This window comes from Heterocephalus glaber, unplaced genomic scaffold (genome assembly GCF_053883595.1).
Source record: "Heterocephalus glaber isolate CG9 unplaced genomic scaffold, H.glaber_assembly_v1.0 deba00001543, whole genome shotgun sequence".
Taxonomy (NCBI): domain Eukaryota; kingdom Metazoa; phylum Chordata; class Mammalia; order Rodentia; family Bathyergidae; genus Heterocephalus; species Heterocephalus glaber.
In genome coordinates this window covers 2,908,289-2,932,985 of record NW_028258336.1, presented here as the reverse complement: position 1 = coordinate 2,932,985, position 24,697 = coordinate 2,908,289, and the positions used below count along the sequence as shown (strand labels likewise).

General features: G+C 38.0%; 1 protein-coding gene across 12 annotated transcripts in view; it reads left to right on the top strand.

The window, feature by feature from the left end:
- Positions 1–24,697, top strand: part of Mast4 (microtubule associated serine/threonine kinase family member 4) — a 594,077-nt gene that overhangs the window by 50,197 nt on the left and 519,183 nt on the right. The window contains exon 1 of one of the 12 annotated variants that reach the window (XM_087189598.1): positions 18,533–20,878. The exons of the other annotated variants lie outside the window; for them this stretch is intronic. The gene's annotated coding sequence lies outside the window, so the exon portion shown is untranslated. Of the gene's footprint in view, positions 1–18,532; positions 20,879–24,697 lie in introns of those variants that run through there. 12 annotated transcript variants of the gene reach the window in all.

Here is a 24,697-nt window from a genome sequence, read left to right as displayed (position 1 = left end):
AGAACTGTAGGAACAGCCCAGATTTCATTGGCTTATTGAACAGATGTATGTTGAATGTTTGCTTTGTATTTTTATGAGACACTGCACTAGACATTCAGCTTTCACTGTTGAGTGAATGCAAGCCCCTGCTCTCATAGGTTTTACAAACTGTTTCAAAAGTCAAATACTAGCCAGGCATGGTGGTGCATACCTGTAATCCCAGCTACTTTGAATGCTGAAACAGAAAGATTGCAAGTTGAGGCCACTCAGCCTGGTCAACTTAGCAAGACCTGTCCCCAAAACAAAACAAAACAAAACAAAAAAAGGACTGGAGATTTAGCTCAGTATTCCTTGGGTTCAATCTTCAGTGCTCCCCCACAATGGCAGACAGACATTAAATAAATACACACTGTGGTAAATGTCATAAAAAAAAAGAATCAAGGCGTTAGATGGAATGGTCAGGGGAAACCTCTCTGAAAGGTAATGTTTACTAAATCCTGATGCTAGACCTTTGTGTCTGCAAGTAAAGTAGTAGAGCATGATTCTCTGCTTGGCATCTAGAAGGAAGTGGATTACATCAAACATTTCACACCCTGATCTTTGCTTGTAAGGCAAGCAGAGGTGTTTTGGATCTGAAAGGACTGGGCTTGCTGTGGAACACCAGCTTTGGGAAAGTTCGGGTCCCCAGATGGTGATGGGGGGTGGTCAGAGATGAGAGTGGAAGGGACCTGGAGACAGGGACAGAGCTGTAGAAGTTGCCACCTTAGGACTCTTGATTCAGAGGAGAGAAGAGATGTGGGGGGAAGGATCAGGTACACAGAGTAGATAGGAGAAAATGGAAGTTGTGTTACTGAAATGTTTTTGCATACAAATTAAGTAGCAAAGGTGGAAATAAAGTTCAGAAGAGAATAATTTAACCACTATACTGATAAAACCATTTTAGCATAACAAATGTACATTTTTTTAACCTTATAGCTAGGTAGTTTTACTCAGAGTTATGTTCAGATTACTTTTAAGCAAGAAACAAGTTTTCAGTTCAAAGATGAGAAAATTATACAAAATTAAACATGAAAATTTTCGGTTCCTGGTATTTGCTTTCTATGATTACATTTGGTTAGTGGCCAAAAAGTGAATGCAGAGCCAGATGTGGTGGCACATGTCTGTAATCTCAGAACTTAGGGAGGCTAAAGCAGGAGGATCACAAATTCCAGCCCAGCTTGGGTAATTTAGTGACTTAGTGAGATCTTATCTCAAAATAAAAAATAGAAAAAGAAATAGAGTTGTAGCTAAGTGAAAAGGTCCTGGGTATAATCCTCAGGCCCTTCCCCCCCAAATATCATCATGGTCTTTTAAACATATATATTTTTAGTTGACAGATAGTAATTATACATATTTATAAGGTACAATATGATATTTCAATACTCATTTACAATGTGTAACAATCAGATCAGGGTAATTGGCATATCTTTCACCTTATACAATTATCATTTCTTTGCGTTAGCAACATTTAAAATCTTCTCCACTGGCTATAAGGGAATTTCTGAATAGATTCAGTTCTGTCAATTTATATGGAAATTGTGAGTTTTGATGAAAATCTATAAAGAAATTTCTAATTATATTTGTTTTGATTAATTTATTATTAATAAGAATAACTAGTATTTATTGAGTGCCAGATATTGAGCTAATGCCTGATATTGAGCTAATGCTTTCTGTTCATTACTTGATTAAACCTTCACCATGAACAGCAGTCATGAGGTTGTTACTGATTTTAGCCCATCTAATCAGTGCAGACCTGTTACATCACGATTAGAGACTTAGAATGCTGGTTTAAATTAGTCGTAATTGTCTTAAGAGTTAGGGTGTTGATACTTTCTTGTTAGAGTGTTGCCACACATGTAAAGAAATTAAAATTTAGATTCATAATGTTTTCACAGAATAGGTGAAAGCATTTATTTTGTAGCTGAGGGAACCAAAGGACAGAGAAGTGAAGTGAGTTTACTCAAGTTATGTAGATGATGCAGAGTTGGACCCAGAAGCTAGATATTCAGTTTCCTTCCAGTCAACAGTCAGGGAAGGGAAAGGCCAACTAGAGAAAGTGGGAATTGCTGCTAGAAAGAGCAGTCTTATAGATGCTACGAGATTTCAATTCTTGGAGTGAATTTGCAAAGCTCGGTGATGAGCTTAATGTGAGGCATCCTTTTTGAAATTTCTTCTGTGGAAACCCAATCCCTGGGTGGGGCCATCCTGCCCTGCAGCAAATAATGTATTCAATCCTACTGAGCTTTGAGGGGAGGACACAGAGACAGCAGTCTTCCACAGGGAGGGGTCAGCACAGTTTGTCTCTTAAGGAGTCTACACTCATTTGGGAAACAAGACGGATCACACTGTAATTATTCTATACTTACTCATGCATTGTAATGCAGTGTGAAGTGCATGTGTGCTAACATTCAGACTGTGCACATTGGCTCATTAATAAACAGGCCAACTCAGTCGAAGTGTGGTAGGCAGTACCTATTCTGAGTGCAAAAAGTGGCCTGGTGTAGAACTTGCAAAATGGGGGGGAAAATCCACACATCATTAGCAATCAACCTATCCTTGATGTTTTTTTAAACTTAGGAAATGTGTATTGAAAATTTAAGCCCTTAGAAATGTAATGGCTTTGAGAACTCAACTTTGGTGTCTAAAAGTTGAGAATGAGATAGATTTTTGAAGATGAACCGTGAACCTGGTAATGAAGACAGTGGAGCAGGAGACTTTGCAGAAGACAGAAAGACTTGCATGTTGGCCAAAGACACCCACGTGAGATTCTCCAGAGGGGCCATGGAAGAGCAGAGAAGGATCTTTGTTTTGTATTTGTCTTAATAATGGAAAGACCACTGCATATGAAATATTGCTCAGCGTTGAATTTTTAAAAAAATAACAAATAATGTGACTGCTGTCTCTGTGAAAGATTTGTCTTCCCTAGCATATTTTCTTCAGAAATTGCTTGTTTGCTGATGAGATTGGGAATGTTAAGTCCTGTCCCATTAAATTCTACATTTAAGCCTTTTCCATTTATTCAGTAATTGAAATAGCTTCCCTAGGTATGTTAACTCCACTTAACAGTGGAAAATAAGCTTGTGTGTATTGCCCATCAGTCACAGTGTTATCTGGTCTTTTGTAATTGGGGAAAAGGAGGCATTGAGAATATTGACAGTGTGGGTGGGACTTTAGATTCGTTTAAAGAAACTCTGATAACCTCACTTGATTAGGTTCAGTGGGTTTTCCATGAAATTGAGAGAATTCTAAAGTGGCTTGCTTTATTGGATTTTTGCATGGCAAGCGTATCTTCTTTCTGATGTAACTTGACTTTAGAAAAAAAAGAATATCTCCTCATTTTAAACTACTCTAAAGTGTTAGGCCCACATATATTTTATAAATTACTAAATGAAATATTTTCTTTCTTTTGTGCTTTAGAAAGGAAAATGCCTTTGTTTATACCTGTGAGACATAATTCTTGGGTATATAATGCATGTAAGTTCAAGTATTGGGTATATTGGTTTCATTTTTCCCAAACAAAATTGTGTTTTGAGAGCCCATATGTCTTACTTTGCCCAGTAGTATCAAATTTCTTTCATCCATTTATTTACTTTTGCTGTTATAGAGTAAATATTGTTCACTGTATTCCTGAGAAGATTCAATGAAGGTAAGAAACTTAAAAGAAAAATGTTTATTCCAGAGGTTTTATAAATTATTTCTACATCATAAACTGATTGCTGATCAGCTGAATAAAGCATTTGACCTCGCTTTCTATTAAGGATGGAATCTATGCACCATTCATTGTTGTTTGGCTATTTGTCCAGCCTAAATCAATAGCCCATCTAGTTACTGGGTTACAAGCAGAGATAAAAATTATCATTGTTTTAACAGAAGACACTGTCTTAACACCAAGGAGAATATTCACAGTTGGACAATGCCCACGGAACCCTTAGCATTCTAATTGTATCCTCATAGAATAAACATAATGCTGCCCTAATATTGCTTGGAGAAGAAATTGCATATTCTGTATTAATGTGCTGATATTTCATTTCCTCCTGATTCAGTAGCAATATTTTTCTTCAGCATTTTACAATGGAAAGTGAAATCGGTATTTGTGGTGTAGTTCCCTGTATACATTTCCAGTTAATCGAATTTTGCTTTTGTAAATGTATAGTCCTAAATGAAAGATGCATGTGTGAGTACCATCAGCAAGGGAAGTTTAATTTCCATTCAGCTTGAGCTCTACTTATTTCTCTATGCTCTTCCCCCACCCTTCCCCTCCTACTTTGCTACCTGTCATTTTCCTTAACTGTGTAGTAAATGACTAGAAAATGTCCCTTGGTTACTGATGGCTGTATAGGTTCCTTAGTTCTAATCCAAATATGATAAAACATAGAAAAAAATTTTTAAAAATGGAATCCACCCACATAGGACTGGAGATGATGATGCAGAAAACAAAGGAGAAAAGTGAGAAGTTAAAACTTAACTTCCTTAAAATATTCTCTGGTGCTTTTCTAGGAGAGAATATGTTAAATTCTACAAAGAATGATTGTCTACCAACTCTAATGTCTGTATTTATTCATTTATTTGGTGGATACTAGTGAGGTTTGGCTGGTCAGTTTGTATTTATTTGTTTTCCAGTTCTATGTAACTTGGTGATGCTACTTCAGTATGAGTGAATGACTTCTAAAGAGAAAAACTAGCTGGAGTATGTATGCTATAGAAAGACCTGAGGAATAGGAATAGATGAATACAGGCTGCATTATTCCATAGCTTAAAATTTTCATAAAACTATATAGCTGACATGTTACATGTGTTTTTAGGCATAATAGTGAACATGCCCTTAATTCTGCAGCTAAACCTTTTAGATTTGCCTGTCTAGACTAAAAAAGAATGCAGTTTCATTGTGAAAAAACAGAATGTCACAAAGACCGGCCTATTTCCAACCAAGTTTTATGTAAGCTGAACTGCTAATTGTAGAACTGTTATGGGTTTTTTTTTTTCTTCCTCTTTCCTTTTAAATCAATATCAAATTAAAGCTAAGCAAGTGGAATTGTCAAGGCAACAACTGGCATATAGTCTTTCAGGGAAAACACTGTGCTGAGAAAAGAATAAGTAACCAATATTGTTGAACTGACTTCATAGAAAAGCAGTATTTTGTAAAATGAGCATTATGAGCTTGCAGGGTGTGGTGGGAAAGGCCTGGTCTTTGAGTCCAAACACTGGCTCTTCAGTGGTTCATTCATTCACTTGGTGACATTTACATGACCCTCAGGTGGCAGATGCTGTGCTGTGGTTCAGGGATGTAGCAACATAGAAGAAATTCAGCCCTGGCTGAAGACTGCATGGTGGGTGGAAAACAGTTACTGCTTGATAGCTGGGAATTTAGCAGAACTGAGACTTGAACTTGTGCCGTCAAATTTCTAATACCACATTGCCAAAGGATATCCACCTCATCAGAATGTTGTACCTAGTGAGATAGTATATATCTAGTTGTTTTGTTTTTTTTTGGTACTGGGGATTGAACTCAGAACCTTGCGCTTGCGAGGCAGGCGCTGGAACCACTGAGCTAAATCCCCGGCCCTTAGATAGTATATATCTAAACAAATACTAAAATGCTTTTCTCTGTAAGGTGGCCTTGATGTCAAGGATTATCAGATTTCTAGGCTAAAATGTGAACTAAGTGACCCTTGTTTTCCTTTAACTCTTCATTTTCCTTTAGAGATTCTGTTTAAAGGGAACTTAGCTTTATGTATACCCCATAAGTCATACTTTAAATTCTGGTGCATTTTTCCCTATGATATTGTCAATAGAGAATTCTATCATATGTTCATTAAATAATTAAATCATTTGGCATTGATTGATTTTTTTCCTTTGTAGAATCTAGAGATGCAAAGATGAAGAAAGTGCAATCTTCATGAGGAGTGTTTATCCAAACAAGAGAAAAATATGCAGATAATTATCATGCTGTGCAGCACATTCTCTAGTAAGGTGTAAGGTGCACGGTGGGTAACCTTTGCAAAGAGGATAGAAATTGTTCTGGGTCTTCTAGAATCAGAAGGAATTTTCTGATAGGACAGTAGTGGAGGGACTTTTTTGGCTTATGAGTCACCACTGTGGATTAGTCATGGTTAGAAATCACTAAGGGATATGATGCCTATGATCAGGGGCCTCTCTGGTCTCCAAATCAGGGAGGGGGGTGTACATGATTGCACATTGAACCTCACAACCTCTTCAGCTTGACCATGATTAGGACTTAAAGAACATCTGTGAATATTTAGGAAAAGTTCACAGTGCTGTCTGCATTGCTTTGAAATTTGTGATAGATACAATAAGGCTGGTGTGAATTTCCTGACTATAATCTAAGAAACATTGTCTTCTTGGTGCAATTCGATGATTTTTTTCAAGATTTGAGAGAGAGAGATTAATTTTTGAGACTAAATTGTATTTTGGATGATAGCAAACACTTTAGAAATATTATTTTTATGCAAATGATAATCTTGCTAATTACCCAAATAAAAGTAATACAATTAAATTCTATAATTCAGACTTTTCATTAATGGTGATTGGATTTCCCAACCCCTATATGAATTTTTTAGTTAATTTTATTTAATTAAATAATATGTCTTTTTAAAAACTCAATTTCTCTTTGCATCAGACAACTACAATTAGGCTTTCAATACTACTGCTCTGTTAAAATGTAAAAAATCCCACATTTATATGCAATGTATTTTATTTGTATAAATATGCTGAATTAATAAGTTTCAGGAGAACACTACCAAAAGCTATTATTTCCTGTGATCTTTTAGTGATTACTAATACCTGTGTCAGGGAGGATCTGATTCAGTAGCAACCTGAACATTGTGACTCTAGGCTCATAGAGGTTCTGCTTTTTTTCACTGAAGGAAAAGGAGTCAGGCCATCCCCAGCTGGTGTTGCACCCTAACTTTCCTTTTGGGAATCCTAGTCTTTAGGCTATCTTTGGTACATTTGTGTCCCCTTGTGGTCTTAAGACAAGTGTTGTACTTCTAATGTTGCATCTGCATTCCAGGCGGGATGGAAGGTGAAGGTAAAAGATATGTGTTGTTTGTTCACTTGAACTAAAGCCCACTTTTGTGCCTGTTTCACTGGCCAGGGGTATTTCTGTGGCTACTCAGAGACTACAGAGGAGTCCAGGGAACATGGGATTTTTATTATTTACCTGGATAGAGCTCATGAGATAAGACATTGGTATTTGATGATCAACTACAGTGTCTGCTGTGATAACCTAGTCTAAGGGTTTTTGAATTGCTGGTGCTGAGACTGGATCTTTCATGTATTTGTTACATCATTGTTAGAGATGAAATTAATATTCCATTCAGCAGAAAGATGACTAAAAAGAAAATTATAATAAAGTCAAAGTAGTTGCCTTCAATAAGTTAGGAACTAAAGTAGGTTATATGAGGATTTTTCTCAACATTTTTTAACTGAAAGATATATTCTTAAATATTTAGCAATAATAGAATTCCAGGAGTTGTCAATTTTAGGTCTACCTAAGTTTTTATTTTGAAAGAAACAGCAGGATGTAATAATGTTTTGTTATAAACTTGATATTTGCTTTTGTTTTTGCCTTAAATACACCCTTTAGGTATTAACCAAACCAAAAGGGAGCAACACATTATAGGGAATATTTTTCAGTGGCAATGATAGTCAAACGAGTAGATGTTCTACACTGCCCAGTATTTGGTATGCTAGTTAACACTTCTTGTTTGTTTCCAAGCCCTTAATGTGGGTCAGAAACTGTTTTAGGTACTGGGAATAAAGCAGTGAAGAAAACAGAAAATTGGGCCCTCATAGAATGTGCAATCTAGAGTATTGACTAAGTTTTCCCTTATCTGGTAATTGGGATTATTCATATAAAAGCACACTTTGGATTATTTTTATTGCCCTTCCATTTAGTTTTCTGTTTTCGAGAGTTGTGTTGACCACATGCAGACATAATGGTTTATTGATTAAGCTCTGTCTTCAGACTCAGGCAAACTACAGGCCATCAAGTGTTGTGACTAGAAATACTTCTCTTTAGAGTGTGTCAGATCTTTTAATCTTAAGCTCTTCACTTCACATTTCCATCATGTAAAGTACCTTAATTACAGAATCCTTTTCTTTTCTAATTAAATATTGTCTTCTTAAATGCTCAAGAGCACTTAATATTTTGAACTTTGAGCATGTAAACAGTTTATATTAAAGGGACAGTGGTATTTTAAAAGAGCTACAGTCTAATATTTGAACGCTGAGTATGCTGGGTGCCCTTTATTGCTTCCATCTGTTTAAAAATAATGAAAAGAAGAAATTGGAAACAAATCTTCTAGAAGACTGTAGATTGTGTTACAGAATGTTCCTTTTTTAAAAAAATAAAAGCGGATTATCTCTTATAGGTACTTAGTTGTGAGTCTTTAATAATCTTGACCTGTCATTGATAGATCTTTATTATGTGCTTATGCTTTGTCATATGCTCATGTATGTGTGTGTGTGTTCACACATGCATTTTTTAGCACTTTAAAAATAATTATCATTTTTAGAAATGGTTTCTCCTTTTAAAGTACACTTCTTTTTAAGGAATGGCCTCCTATTCATATAAGTCAGACAGGTAGAGATTAATCAGTTAACCTCTTTCTCTTCTTTCTTTCCTTCCTTACATGACTGTTTCAGTACCTACCATATGCTTCACTGTGACTTTTCAGCAATGAATAGAACTAAATTCCTGCCTTCATAGAACTTGAAATCTAGAATGGGAGACACTAATAAAACATATGATTAATGTTGCACAGAGAAAGCTAAAGTAGTTTAAAGGATATAGGAAGTGATGGGAAGACCGGCTGTTTGTTATTAGTCAGTTACGGGAAATCTCCTTGAGAAGAGAACATTTGAATAAAGACCTGAAGGAAGTGAGGGGCACACATGGCAGTCAGAGGAAAGGGTGCTTGAGACCGAGGGAAGAGAAAATCCAAGACACGAAATGAGAGCATGCCTGAGTTCTGATTTTTTTTGGAAACAGCAGGAAGGCCACCATGGGCAAGAAAATAGCAAATGAGCTCAGAGAGATGATGATGCTTGTCATATAAGGCCCTCTGGACCAGTTTAAGAACTTTGCTTTGTATACGGCTGAGAAGAAAAGCCAATAGAAGACTTAATAAAGGAGTGGATGGTGTTTCTTATTCTTAGGTCTTAAAACCAAGATCACTGTTGAGAATAGATTGTGGGAAGGTGTTGCGGAAGTGTTGGGTTGTGTGAAAGCACATAGAAGCCTCCCTGAGCTTTAGCAGGGAAGTGATTGCAGAAGGAAGTGGTCATGGGGATGGCAGAGGTGGTGAGGAGTGGCCACAGTCTGGATACATTTTGAAGGTGAATCCAGAGATCTTTGATGGAAGGGATGTAGGGTATGAGAAAGAGAAGAGATAGCAGTGATTCCAGAGTTCCTGGTCTGAGGGATAAGAAGACTAGAGTTGCCATTTACCAAATGTGGAAGAATGCTAGAGGAGAAAGTGATGAAAATCAGGGGTTTGGTTTGCACATATTAACTTTGATAATAAGATATAAGAACCTGAAGTAGGGAGAAATGGCTAGAAATGTTAACTTGGGAGGCATCAGCGTGGAGGGGGTATTTAAATCCATGAGACTGGATGAGGTCATGAAGAACGTAAATGTGGATAGGAGAGAGAACAACAAGAAGATTAAGACTTTCCCAAAAACCAAAAGAGGAAAAAAGAAACAAAAAAACCCCTAGGAGAGAACCTGACTCTTGCAAACTTAAAAATAATTATTAGTATGTTCAAGAAATTAAAAGATGAGATTGAGAATTGTGTCAGGGAACTGGAAACTATAAAAACAAATGGAAATGTTAGTACCAGAATATGAAATAATAAAAATAAAGTACATAATGGATGGGTTCAATGGAAGATTAAATTGACTTGAAAAGAGAATTAGTTAACTGGAAGGTAAGTCATGGAAATCTAAGAGACGTACAGGATATGGTAGACAGGTCCAATATACAACAGAGAAATAGAACAGAAATATTTAGAGAGTGACTGAGATTTTTTAAAAACTCATCAAAGAAGAATGTTAGTAGAATTTGATCTAGAATATATAGTATTGAGAATTCTTTTGAGGAATTTTGTTTAAAAGGGAACTGAGAAATGGGGTATTAGCCAATAGGACCTGGGATAAGAAAGGTATTTTTTTGAAAAAAGATATTAGAGTACGTTTAAATGCTGATAGAAATGATCCAGGAGAGACTGTTGGTATAGGAGAGAGTGGAGATAGCTGTTTGCTATACTATGTAGCTCTTTCTCCATAATTTCAGAACCTTAGATCTACTGCATTGTATATATCTAGAGCTAGCTGTCTCATAAGCATATTATCAAAGTTATTAACATGTCCTTTAGTAGATGACATTGGCTAGGATCTAACGCCAAAGATAATGCTAACATTTCTGCTTAACTGCTCCCAAATTTCTATTTAGCTTTAAATTATGTAATTAACAAGGAAATTAAAATGCTATTAAGAATATTATTTCTTGGCAGACAAGTATTTAAAATTGTATAATTTTCTCTGTCATTGATTTGCTCTAGTAGTAGTAGTATATTTAAGCAACATCTCTCTTATCCCTCACTTTGGTGAGCCTCCTAGCCACCAACCCCAAATACCAATTAGATCTGGAGATAGCTACTTGGTACCTCTGGCAATGTCTTTAGTGATGGTATGTGAACTATAGAGTTAAAACAGCCAACTTTTTCTTCACTAGATGTAAAATTTTTGGCAAGTTAATCCCTCTGAACCTCAGTTTCCTTATTGGTAAAATGTATTGGGATGGATGAATATTAGTACCTGTTTTTTTTGGAAATATTGAATGCGTTAACAGACACATGTTCCTAAGACAGTACCTAGCATACAAAAAATAACAAATGTTTCTTGCTGCTATGGCTGGTTCTGAGAAAACCAATTGGGAGTAGAAGAGTGAGCTTTTAAAAAACACCAGTGTCTGAGTCCTACCCCTTGAAATTCTCATTTAATTGTTCCAGTATTAAGTCCCTAGACTTTTAGTACTTTAGTGAAAACAAAAACAGGTTAGGTATTATAGTTTGTAATCAAGGTCACGGTGGTCTAAGAGGTGATTAATAAGTTATTCGACATATCTCCACCCTTAAAAATCTTTGTTCTAGTCTTAAGTTCACTAAGACTGTGTTTATAATACATTTTTAGTTGGACCTTTAAGACTTGGTTGTACTTTTATTCTGGATGGTTTTGGAATGTACATGATGGTAACAATGTTTATCTGTACAGACCTCAACCAGATGGAAAAGGTGTATCATTCTCTTTTCCAGTGTCATATCTGATTTTGCTATGTGATTTGCTCGTATGGATCCTCTACTCTGGGAGAAATTGCACAAATCATACCAAATGAATTGTGTGGTATGCCAAAAATAAAATAGAATATTCATTCCCACACATTTGCTTTTTATGTGACTTAAAATGTATAGCTTTTGGGACAGTTATCACATTGTCTTTACTATGGCAAGGAAAGCTAATTTAGTAGAGAAATTGGCTGGAGTGTCTCATCTAATAGAAATAAACACAAAACCACTTTAGTGTCTCTTCTTTTCAAGGACTGCTATTTTTCCATAAAATTTACAAGCCCACAGGTTGATGCAGAGGCCTCTATAACTCATGTGGCTGTGACTTTGTAATTTTAAATAATATTTTCCCATAAATTAATAGCAGTGAGAAATGTGAGGCCCTTTTAAAATCACAGCATGCAAATGAAATTTTGGATTAAATTTTTGGCACAGCTATTAAAAGGGCCAAATGAGTAAACAGGTATTTATAATGAAGTATAGTAAAATCTAGGGCAAGAATAACCATTAGCTTGTGTGAAAGCATGTAACAGGGCAGCTCACCAGGCCAGTGAAAGAGTCAGCATGTACTGTGAGAGCGGCAGGGTGAGTGGGTGTGTCCAGATGTCCAGTGTGAATGGGTGGGCGCTGCGGGAGAGAGCTCCTTGTTTTGGGCTCAGGGAAGGAGCATACACTGGGGCTCATGAAACAGTGAGGTCCTGGGAATTCTGACCGTGACTGTTTATGCCTATCTTGTGTGATTACTCATAACACTCCTTTTATTCAAAAAAACGAACTGGTTTGGACAATAAATTATGCATATAGTTCTCCTATCCATGGTTTGGATATGAGACAAGGAATGGCACAAGGTTACTGAATGATACAAGAAAATGTATAGGCCTCTGGCTCATTCCTTGCTCTCCTTTCAGATGACTTTTCCTTCATACCTGGCTAATTGCTTCATGCAGAAACAGGGTCAACCCTCCATATCCTTGCCTTGCACATGCTTGGATTCAACCCACTGCAGATCGGAAATGTTTGGAAAAATATTGTACTGAACATGTACAGACTTGTTTATCATTCCCTAAACAATACAGTATTATTATTTACACAGCATTTACAATGCATTAGGCATTATAAGTAATCTAGAGGTGATTTACAGTGTATGGGAGGATGGGTATAGGCTACATGCAAACACTACAGCATTTTATACGAGATTTGAGCATCCTTAGATTTTGGTTCTCTGGGGGGATCCTGGAGCCAAACCGCCCTAGATACATAGGGTTTACTATAGTGATTTATAGTCAGTATGCTACTATAATATAGCTGCCAGTGTCTTGTTCTTCTGGGGGAAACATTCCTTCTTTTATTTTGTTTTTAATTCTTTTTTTATGAAGTCCAGTCCTATTTTAGGATATATCATGAGTTTTTCTTCTTAGCACTTTTAATTCTTATCTTCTTTTCTTTCTTCTTTTGTGACCTGGGGAAACCTTCAAATGCTGGCAGCAACTTTATCTAGTGGAGTGACCTCCAGTTAGTTACAGAGGCATGATTTATCTCCAATTGTCACTTAGTTATTCTGTGCCCTTGTTGATGGTGAGTTCCTGCTCTGCCACTTAACACTGATGCCCAATGACTTTTAGTTTGTTCTTCATTTTACTGCAGACAAACTGAAATCCTGGAAACACTGCCTATTCATTTAATACTTAAGCCTGTGGGCTACTGCTGCAAGTAATTGATTCTTTGTTCTACAGCAAATGGTATTTTGTATTTACATGGTCAAACTGTAACTCATTTTTACCTACTCATCATAAATTGTGTTAAGAGCCATTGTTTGTTAAGAGTGAGACTAGTTTTTAAAAGAATGGCATTATGGAATTTGCTTTGACAATTGGTGATCTGATTTTATGAATTGAACTTCAAGTTGTTTAATTTCCCGCATCACTTCCTGTTCGTGACGTATTAGGGTCTATGTTCCTTTTGAACTCTGAGGAGGTGATTCTGTGTGATGCATGAGTTGGTCCATAGAGTGCAGTGAAAGTTGTGCTAACTTTGAATGATTTCATCTTACAATGATAACAGTTTAATGCAAAGGAGGAGTTAGTATTATAATTTCTAGCTTTGGCTTTATATTCTGCAGTTAGGCAAAAATACAGTCAGGAAGCTTAATGTAGTTAATTCTAATTTTTTAGTGAATTTTATACTGAATTTTTTTATTCTGAGAAGTATAATTCATAACCTTGAGTGCTAATATCTCTGAAATTACTTTGGTTAGACATTTTAGTGTCCTTACTGGAAAAAAAGTATGCAAGAATCTAAGAACCACATCTCTAAACTTATCCCTGCTTCTTTAGAAAGGGTTTGGAAAATGTCTTTGGTGTCATTATAAGAAAGGACTGGAGGGCTTGTAGGGAGATTATTGTACCAGGAATGTTTTAGAAGGAACTAAGAGCTTGGCTCCTGTTGTAGTTCGAGTCCCCTGCAAAAGGAGGGTACCCTCTGTAGAATGAGGACCATAACAGTACCACCCCCAAGGTGATTGTGAGGTCTGAATAGCAATTCATAAAAAGTGCTTAGAACGGTGCCTAATGCAGAGCAAAGGCTGAACTATTACTGATTTGTTCTAATTTTGTTAAATAGAATCCTCAGGATGTTAGACTATTTCAGGAAAACTGTCCCTGCTTGTAGAGTATGATTTGCTTAAAATTCAGAGGAAGTAGAAGACAGAAGCCTGAGAAGGAGGAAACCTAGCCTTGGCTGAATCTGATGGGCACCCGCTGGTTTCTCGGAGATCAGGAGCAATGGAACTTAGTAGAGTTACTGTAGCACTGAGTGGAGGAATCCATCATGAGAGGAATCTGAATGCACCCCTAGGATTTCTGAAGGAAAACAGAACTCAGGCAGTATTCAAAACTCTTAAGAAGAGGCTTAGTGGATACAACGAGAATGCAGCATCCACGGGGCATGTTACTTTTTCTAAATCTCATTCTAGTGCCTGTATAAGAATTCCGTTAAAGGACTGTTGAATAAGCCTCAGAGAATGTCCCACTCATCTAGTGCCTACTATGTCTTATCTCAGGTTTACTTTCCCAGGAAGCTAATCTTAACAAGATAGAAAGATAGTCTTCTCAGATAGTGTCTACTTTTATGTGCCCTGGCTGGGCTATTGCCCAAAGCCTCACAATCTAGAAATGTGGTGTGGTTTCCCCAGAGTGGGTGCTACTGGTGGTGACAGGAAGCTATATCAATTCTTACTGTTGATTTAAGATCACTTAATGCAGTGAAAGGTGCCAGTTTTCACACAGATGCTTTTCTCTGTAAGGCTTTACTGGAGTTTGGAGCTTGTCTTCCTGCCCATGTGTTTTAGGCTTGGTCCCCACTGTTGTGCTACTGGAAGGTGATGGAACCTTTGAGAGGTGGGGCCCATTGAGAGATCTTTAGGTCACTAGTAGCATGCCCTTGACAGGGATTTTGAAACCCCTTGTCCTCCTACTCTTCCTTTTTTTATTGCTTCCTTCTGGCCATGGGGTAAGTGGCTTTGCTCTGCCACATGCTCTCACCATGTAGGCCCAAAGCAACAGAGTCAAAAGATCATGGATTATGTGATGGTTAATCTTAATTAGGTCAACTTGATTGGCTTGGGAGCTGCCTAGAGGATTAGTGAAGTACCCTTCTGGGTGTGTCTGGTGTCTGGGTGGGTCATGGAGGCCTGATTTTGGGTACTATGTATGATCCCTGACCCCCTTGCCTCTGGCATTGATTTCTGTCTCTTCTTCCCAGCTGTCATGAAGTAAGCATCTTTGCTCTGCAACACCGTCTGCCATGAATGTTCCTGCATTAGAGCCAGTAGACCATGGATTTAATACCCTGAAACCATGTGCCACATTAAATTTCTTAACTTGTGGATGTCAGGTATTATGTCTCAGTAAAGGAGAAATTTAGTAATACAAATTGGAACCTCCAAAGCTGACAAAATGAACCTTTTTTCTTTATAAGCTGATTATCTCAGGTATGTTGGTATAGTGATGGAAAGCTACATGGCAGAAGCAGGTCTGGGGCTGTTTGGAGTGAGATCAGAGTTGAGGATGGTGGCTGTGGGAGGGGGCTGCTGTGCATGCCATGCAAGAGTGGTGGAGTGTTGCAGCAGTGTGGGTGTACAGATCCTTTTCCTTGGATTTGACAAATGGTGGTGGCAAGGAGGATAGCCCCGGAAAGTAAGACAGTCCAGGCTGGCTGGTACTGGGTTGGAAAGGTTGAAAGCATGAACTTGAAGCCCCTGGCTGGAGAGGGTGTTTGAAGTGTTGCTCTACAGAGCCCATTTCAGAGAAGAGGAAATGACTCAGGGCCTGGAGAACTCTGAAGTGCCAAGGAAAACTGACTCTGGGCTGAGAGGGCTAGAAGTACAGTGAAGGGCACAGAGGAAGAAATTGTGCCTTTGGTCTGGGTCACTGGATGTTGACATTTGAAAGGTAATGTTTGATTTGAGCCTTGAATGAGGAACATGAGTGTGCCTGGAGAAGAGGGGGCAAAGGCCAAGTCTGAGGGCAAAGCTGATCTCCTGTATGAACCTGAATGTGCATCTAGTATTCAGGGAATAGGGAAAGGTGAGGAGAGATGAGCTGAGAAGCCAGGTTGTGGAGGGGACATGCAAGGATTCCTAATGTTTTGCTCAAGATTTGGTGGCTTACACTGTAGACCTGGGGTGAATCCCAGGGAAGGTGTCACAATTAACCTTCTGCACTGTGTGGTTATAATTTTTGTGAGTCTGTCATGGAGAGTGACAATTCTGTGTGTCCTCATCTTAGCTGAACAGAAATTTAAGAACAAATGTTCCAAGGTAAAATAGAAATGGCTCTTGGAGTGGCTGTATTTTGGATTAGTCATAGCTCTTGTGGACTTTTCTTCAGTGGTATAAATAACTGCTCTTTGATTGGTATCTGAGTTTTTAAAAACACATAATTAAAATGTTAATTTTCACTGTAATGATGTTGATTTGTAAAAATTTTTCAACTTTCAATGTTGATTTGCTTTCTCTTGGTTGGATCATTTCCTTCCAGAGTTTGTAATAAATCAGAATTCTGGAAGTCATTTAATTATGTTACCTGGTGAACGTAAACTATATTATATTTTAGACAAAAACCCCCCTAGTTTACAAGGAAGTTTTAGCTGGAGATTTTCTCAAAGTTACTTTTAATTGGAGGCATAGAGATAAATATTTAGCAACATATTTTCTTTGAAGATTCTAGCAGCATATCTCACTAGAACTTTTTTACATTAACTTTCTTATAAGAACAAGCAGAAAGTATGTTCCCAAAAAGGTGAAGGGCTATGATTAGGTGGTCAGCTACAGAAAGTAAGCATGAATTTTTTGCTCTTACATAATTGAAAAGGTGAGATAAAGATATTACTTAAAAATTTTTGAATAAAGACATTGCTCATATACTGGAGCTTGCCTGAGATAGTCTCTGTTCATACCACTCTCAACATAATTATTAACCGTGTCCCTCTTTTATTCTAAAGTGTCTCAATTTGGAAAGATTTTGTCATTTTACCCATACATAGGGCTATAAGTGGGCTGATGCAACTGTTTTTGCTCTTTATATTGCTATTTCAGCTTTGAACAACTGCATTAGGGTTTTTTTCTTACATTTAGTATGATAGTATACATGCCATTTCACAGTCTTTTTCACCTTTTAAGCTCTATTTTCTATATTACTGCACAGTTTTTTTAATTGCTACTGTGTTAGGAGTGTGTTTAGCTAAAGCCCAACTAATAATGACTTAAACAGTAAGGAGTTTGTCTATCTCACTTAACAGGAAATCTGGAGATAAATGGCTTAGGGCAAGTGTGACTGCTCTGGGATATTATCCAGGAGAGACCTTGTCTTCCTATTCCATCATCCTTGGGTAGGTTTTTTAATCCTCTGTTCCACCTTCAGGTGTTGTAGTGGAAGATGGAGGAGGAGCAAAAGGCCAAAGGGACCCTGGTCAGCTAAGTCTGTCTTTTTGTAGAAATTTTCCCGTAAGATTCATCTAGCAACATCCTTGATTCTTTGACCAGAACCGGGTCCCATGTTTACTCCTCACTGCCAGAATGTCTGGGAAACTTTCAAATTGTTTGCTAGACGATGATAAGGAAAAAGGGTCAGTAAATGGCTTTTTGGTAGTCAGTCCACAAAACTTTCTACAGCTATAAAATGTTTTATTTGATAGAGAAATGTGGCCTTTGGAATCATGAATTTCTTTTAAGACTTGACCACTGCCACATGACTACAAAACTCTATGACCTTCGTGACTGAGCAAGGACTATGAGAGTTTAAACTGAGCTCTTTGAAACCAGCTGCAGGTTTTTACAGTGTCCAGTCAGTTTTCCCCCTAAATTATTCTGAAAATAAAGCCAACTGATTCACTGTTTCAAGAGTGTGTGTTTCATTAGCCTAGATTATGTTAAGCATGACTAACTCTACAAGGTATTTAATGTAATTAAAATTTGGGGACAAATGCTATTTAATCTTTAAAAGCTTCTTGTAATGTCAAAAATCTTACACTGGCAAACCAACTTTAATTCCTTCCATTTTTAGCTGAGTTATAAGCTCACCAAAGATGTGCATGAATATTCTAATTCTTTCAAATCCTTCTAAGTGCCTTAATTTTGTTTAATTTAAACACACAGTGTATTTTATGTCATGCACGGTGCTGCTGTGAATCTAAACCATATTCAGTCAGTGCTGGGCACAAGAAGTGAAATATAATTGACTCATCCACATGTATGTGGGCTCTGGCTTGTTAGGCTTCCCCAGATCTTATATGCATACATACATAGCCATCCTGTACTCTCAGAGAAAAACTGCCCCCAGCCACTGACAGCAGTGATATATCATTTTCATTTCATAAGGTTAAAAGTTTTTAAAATATGTCCTTCCTTTTTCCCTCCTTTCCCTTTTATCTCATAGTCAATGTTTATTCTCCATTCACTATGGGCAATTACTTTGATATGCATCTTTTATTTGAATAAGTTATTGTACAGTAAGTATTGTTTTGTTTTACTTGAATATATTTATGTAATATGTGCTCGTCTGTTTTATATTGTTTATATTACTGCATGGCTTTGAGCCTTCATGCTGCATTATCATGACAAAGAGATCATCTACATGAAACTTGCATTTTTATAAGTAAACATTTATGCTTATATAGCATAAAATTCTCAAGTTTACTCAAAGAGTGAAGTCATGAGATGGAAAAGTCTTTATTCAAATTTTTTCCTGCAGAAAAGAATGTAGATATGTGATGTGAAAGTTAAGACTTGATAAGTAGAGCTGGGTGTGGTGGCACATACCTGTAATCCCAGCACTTGGGAGGCTGAGGTAGGAGAATTACCTCAAGTTCAAGGCCAGGCTGGGCTACTTAGTGAGTTCAAGGTCACCCTGAACTACATAGTAACACCCTGCCTCAAAAAAACAAAACAAAAACAATAGGAAGAAAATTTTTAAAAACTTGACAAGAATGTAGCTGTTCCTTGAGTCATGAAGTCTGATATTCCCTAAGAAATAAGAATAAATACATTGCACGGGAATTTTGTGAATCTAAACTTTTGAAGAATGACTTGGTTATAAATATTTGGTCCTATGCTGGAACAAAGTGTAATAACTAGATTTTGGGGGGAGGCAGGAAGTAGTGGGTCTTGTGAGAATAACTATTCCTTTTCAGGAATATTCACTGCTCAGTTGTTGGGAGAGAGTTTCTGGACCTCTGGGGGCAAAGACCACTTAGCTGATCAAAGCAAAGTGAAGCAAAGCAAAGCAAAACACAGACACATAGACCACTGCTTTGAGTACCTGGATGAGTTATAGAGAAGGGAAAACACTAAATTTTTTACTTACTTTTACTTTCTTGTTGAAGAGAATGATAACATGGATGGGAAGATGAGAATTTAGGAAAGAGGGATTAGAAACCTAAGAGTTAAAGACATCAAATTACAGTGATACATGCATACCCATGTTTATAGCAGCACAAGTTAAAATAGCTAAATCTTAGAAGTGGCTTATATGTCCATCAGCAGATGAATGGATAAAGAAAATGTGATATTTATACACAATGGAATACTACTCTAGCATAAAGAAGAATAAACTTAAATCATTTGTAGGAAAATGGATATAACTAGAGCATAATATTAAGTGAAATAAATCAGACACACTAGCTTAAATATCTCAGTTTCTCTTATATGAGAAACCCCAAATATAAAGAACAAAATAAAAGATAATAGGAAACAGAGAGTTAGATCTTTTGCAAAAGGAAAGGAAATAAAATATAGAAGGAGGAGGGAGGTAGAGGAGGGGAAGAGGATAAAAAAATTTAAAACGTGTTATGTATATGTACCAACTCCCTGCAATGAATTTAATTATTATGTACTGCAAGTTTGTACTAATAAAAAAAAGGAGAAAAAAAGAAACCTAAATGAGTGAAAAGATCAGACAAAAGCACCTTTTGGTCTAAATGATCCAAGTTGTTTTGGATGAGTTGTGTTCTAGTGTCCTGAAAAAACCTGTGGATAGAATTGCTCAACTTACAGATGACTTCTCTTTTAGAATCCCAGGGGAGTGAGGCATAGTCATGTGGAGTTTTAAAGAGGGTTAAGAGATGGATTCTGCTGTGCTGAAGTAGACTGTGGGCAGAATTCTAAACTGAAGAATCAATAGATTATGAGGCTGTAATCAGTTGGTGTCCTTGGTTGCAAACAATAGAAACTGCCTCTGAATAACTTAAATACAGCTGGGTATTATTAGGGCAATGGATATTTTAGGGGAAGACCAGAGAGCCGGTTTTTGTAAATGGCAGGTATCTGTGAGAGGCTCAGAACAAGCCAACCAGTGCTGAGGGAATGGAATTTTGGGAACTGCCCCAGCCCCTACTATTGTATTGAACATTCACTGCTCTTGTTGCTGTTTTGACTCTACCTCCTGAATTCATTCTGAGCTGCCCTGACTTGTCTGAGCTGTTAACTTCAAACCCAAAGTCCTCAATAGGCACAGCTATTGCTGGGCTACTGCATGCTACCTGTGTTCTGGGAGATGTGTCATGGTTTGGATTGAGAATGCCCTACAAAGTCCTCCTGTACTTAGGCGGGGCTTTTGGAAGATAATTGAATCCTATGGGTGCTACAGCTGACTTGTTGTTAGGAGGCGGGGTCTGGTTGCAAGAGAGAAGTCCCTGGGGCTATGACCTATAAGGGTGTATCTTCCTTTCTGGTTCCTTCCTTCCTTGCTCGGCTTCCTGGCTGCAGTGGTGAGCAGTTTTCCTTTGCCCACACCCTTTCGCCTTGCTGCTTCTGCCTTGGAACTGGCTGACGATGGACTGAAAAGAGGCCATATAAATATTTAGCTTCCTTTTTACCTTCCTTAGAAGGTGAAGATCTCCCCCTGCCACTGGTCAGAGGCTTGGACAGAGAAAGGGTGCTCAGAAACTGGATAGCCAAAAAGAGTGGCAGATATTCACCGTAGAATTCACAGGGAACGGTAAGAGATTTCTACTGGGAATGAGTGTGGTTAACTGTGGGCTATTCATGTCACATGAAATCCATCCTTTTTGAGAGGATTCCTTCATTAGAAAATAGTGCAAATAAGATTATTCTTGAATTTTAGAAAGGCCTTTGCTCCCCCAGCCCGTGTTGTGTATAAGTCGTAACTGATTGAACATCTGAGCCCAAGGAAGGTTGGGTAATGTGCATGATGCCTTACCACATCTCAGGGGAGGAGTCTGAGTCATTAATGAGTTGACCAAGAGCATCAGAGAGAGGCTTATCAGATCTGCTTTTGAAGTTAAACTAGAAGGGATAGGGAGAGCACTGATGAAGAGAATTAGGATCCAGAAAGATCCCTGAGAGCTAGAACAAAGAGCTGAATTTAATGGGAAGACATTTAATAGGGAATAAATATTACGTCTTATGATATTCAGAAAACCAGTTGCATGTATGTGACAAATAAAGTAACCACTTGACAGCAACACATAGGGAAAACACTTTTCACATTTTATTTGGGTGGAAGCACTTTTAAGTCAATACTTTGATACCTTAAAAATAAATTCCTAAGGTGATCATATACTGTATTAATATCGATCACAAGAGAGAAATTTGCTGTATTTTATTCTGTGTGGCTCTGATGAATTATGAAATATTCATTGATTTTGGACACAAGCTTTTTGGCAGAGTGGCCAAAATGCAAGTGGATACAAAAGCCTGGCATGTGAGGACAGTTAAATGAATTGTTACTCTTGAGAACTGGGAGACTGTGGGTATCTGCAAATCCAGGCAGGTGTCTGAAAGTGAGAGTAGCTGGCATGGCCATAGAGTGAGGAGTTAGAAGCAGTGGATATCAGTTGTAAGGTGGGAGGTTTCCAGGACCCAGAGCTAGCTGCATCTTGAAGGGTGATAGGAAGATGCACATCACTTGTGACTACTAGTTGTGATCAATTAGGATATTGGGGAGAGTCAAGCATTTCACAAGTGTATTTCCCCATATTAATTTCACAGGTCTTCAGACTCCCCCAAGCCTCCTTTTCTCACCAGGCTACTGAAAGTTTTACTAGCTGCATAAGGCTAGTGAGAGACTCAGAATAGCTTTCAGACCTGGGAATATTAATTCATCATAAAACTGTAAGGGAAGGTCTTAATAAAGAGCAACATGAGACGATAAACATTTGATTTGAAGAGATGGGATCATAAACTAATCAGCAGAACACTTGCTGTGAAGGTTTTTTTTTTTTTTTTTTCCTAATTGGCACCAGGCTGCCATAACACAAGTGGCTACACTCTAGGGGGCTTGCAGTTTTCACAGTAAAGGCATTTTATTTTAAGTGTATTTTTCTTCTTAAGATGTTAGAATTGGCTGGCTGATCAAGTAAATTATGAAGGTAATTGTTATGGGAGTTTAACTTGCTGGAGACCTGGAGAAGTTTCTTTCATACTTTAAAAAATATAAACAAGTTGTGAGATAATGGTTCTGTCGAGAAAATTACATATTGATTCGTCATTCAGTACTGGGAGCTGGGCTGCAGGGTTTGTTCATAAAACATCTTTGTGAAGGCCATTTAGTGGAGGGGCTGGCTTTTGTGGACATTTGTAGAGTGCTCCTGCAACTGTTACCAAGAAGGAGGAAAGTTCTGACACAAATGCCCACAGCAGAAATGAAAAGTTTAAAAAGTGATGTTTTCAAGGTTTGGGGCCTTTACGACACAAACACGTGTATGTGTCTTCTCCAGCAGTATTTATTGAGAGATTAGCATAAAAGTAGTCAGCTTGCAGCATGATTGGAAAATTATAGCCTTGTAAAGGGTCCCCAAGTTACAACAGCTGGAAACGTGCAGTCACTAGAAACTGCATTGTAAAAGTCTGTGCTAGTCTCTGGACTAATTTCAATCCTTTGGCATTTCTCCTCACTAACTAACCTCTCTTTGAGTTTATTGTTCTGGGATAATGAAAGAGTGTCTGAGGGAAAACACAGCCAGCCAGCCAGCCAGCCATTTTGGATTTGCTCAAAGTTTATGCATTTGTTCATTTATTCAGAATTTGCTCAGCAGCATTTATAGAGTACTTGCTGTGTATCAGGGTAGCAGTGATTGTTAAAAAAATATATGTATATTGGGGCCAGGGATTTAGCTCAGTGGTTTCACAGCCTGCTGCCCAAGCGCAAGGATGCTATCTGGGGAGATGTCCCCAAGGAATGGATGTTTGAGTGCAGTCTGGACAGTGGGTAGAAAGTAGCTGGAAGTACAAGTGGGAGAGCCTGCAGAGAGATCACAATAGCAGCTGCAGAGATTAGGAGGAGGAGCAGTGCGCCTGGAGGTGTAAAGGGCAAGCCTGTTTTAAACTTCAGTTTAAACTTCAGGACAGCATTCTTGCAGTGTAGATCTGCCAGAATCACCTGAAGAACTTGCGGAAAATGCAAATTCCTGGAACCAGTCCCTCAACCTTCCCTTGCAGATGAGTCTCTAGTGCTATTAGTCACCTTTTCATTAAAATAGCAAAAATACTAAAGGCAGGGTATTTTACCAAGTGAAAAGGGTTATTTTGGCTCATAAATCTGAAGGTATAAGGTATAAACAGCATAGTACAGGTTCAGTGAGGGCCCCTCGGCTGCACCATATCATGGTAGCAGACAGTGTGCATCTTTGTGTCTATATGGTCCTCTCTCATAAGGCCACTACGTTTCTATCTGGGGGTCCACCCTCATAAGGTAATCACTTCCCAAAGCCCCTCCTCTAGACACCATAGTCAGAATAAGTTTATCTTCTGAATACCATTAATATAAGACTTTAGGAATTAAGCTCCTATATGAGTTTGGAGGGACAAACCCTATTGAGACTAGAGCGAGATGGGGCCTGAACTCGATCTATCTGATGGTGAAGTCTAGCAGTGTTTGAGAACCCTTTTCTTTGCTAACTAGAAGCAGTGAAGAATCCAAAGCTCATGCATACCATGACCAGATGAGATTTTTAAAGACTGTGTTGATCTAATTTATGACAACATGGATAACCTGGAGGACATTATGATAAGTGAAATAAGCCAAGCACAGAAAGATAAACACTGCATGATCTAACTTATATGTGGGATTTAGAAAAGTTGAATTTATACAAGTAGAGTGGAATGGTGGTTGCTGGGCTAGAGCTTGGGAAATGTTAATCAAAGACTACAAAAATAGGATGAATAAGTGCTCAGGATCTTTCGTATAGCATAGTAACTATAGTTAATAATAATGTGTGTGTGGAAATTGCCGGGAAGATTCGAAATGTTCTCCCCACAGAAAATGACAAGTATGCATGATGATGGGTATGCTCATGAGTTTGATTTAATCATTTTGCATTGTGAAGATAGGTCAACATATCTTCCTTTATATTACAAACATATAAGCTTTCATTTTGCAGTTATACCTTAATAAAGTCTGGAGGAGAAAAGAGAGATTATGTGAAATGATGCATGACTAGAGGCTGGGGCATATTGTCATAGTTGGAGGGAGAGATAGATAAAGGCAGGGTTTAAAGCTACAGTGGGGGTTGGTGAGGAAGAGACAGATCTCCAACATATTTGAGAGATAAAATTGGTCAGATGGAGTGAACAATTGGATGCAACCAAGAGAAAATGCCTCCTTGGTTTCCGCTGGAAATCAAGGGCACGTTGTGTTTGGAAAGATGCTTCAGGAGAACTCCTGTTCTCCTGAAGCTACCCTGATGGCAGGTGTGGGCTCAGAGTGGCTTCTGTGTGTGTTTTGGCTTTTGTGGTCTCCTGCCCAGGAAGAGAAGAGGGGATGCATAGCCTGCACTAAGTAGAGACCACAGTGAGG